Consider the following 656-nt stretch of genomic DNA (forward strand, 5'->3'; position numbering starts at 1 on the left):
CACCGGCAGCTAAAAATTAACAAAGTTCTTTCAAAAAGGAAACATCCATGCATTCGTCTACCGATGTCACCATGTTTGGTTTGTCCATTTCCCCCTGCCTCGGCGCTTCTTGTTTTTGTCACAGCCGCATATCCCACCCACCAAACACACTGTTGTTTTGTGATTGGTCCGCACCACCAGTGGTTTGGCTCGGAGAAAATCTGCGGTGTCGGGACAAGATGGATTCTGTGGGTTGTGTGAACTCACAAATGCAGGCAGATATGTTAAAACAGGGTTACATATAAAACAGGCTGGCTTGGGCCTTTTGAGGACCGGCCTTGGAGACCCCTGCTGTAGTGGTAGAAATGGGCCCAGCTTTTATTCAGTAACTTGCAAGTGTGTCAGATTGCCACTGATTTAAAAATGGCGCTCTTTACTCATGTGATTGGGTAAGTGTCCTCTACACCAAAAAATCCATGCAACTAAGATGGTGTAAAACAGCTTAATGTAATATCTCAACAATTCAGTTCATAAATTGTTTTCATTTGTGTGTCTGCAGTTCTTAACTTTAAGCATATATAATTTATCAAGATACAAATCATGAATATGAATTAAAAGGCTTTAAATGTACTTTTATTTGAAGAGTGTTGGTGGTGGTGTTCTTGTTGTCCCCAAAA

This window comes from Syngnathus leptorhynchus, chromosome 2 (assembly GCF_054491065.1).
Source record: "Syngnathus leptorhynchus isolate UIUO chromosome 2, UIUO_Slep, whole genome shotgun sequence".
NCBI lineage: Eukaryota > Metazoa > Chordata > Actinopteri > Syngnathiformes > Syngnathidae > Syngnathus > Syngnathus leptorhynchus.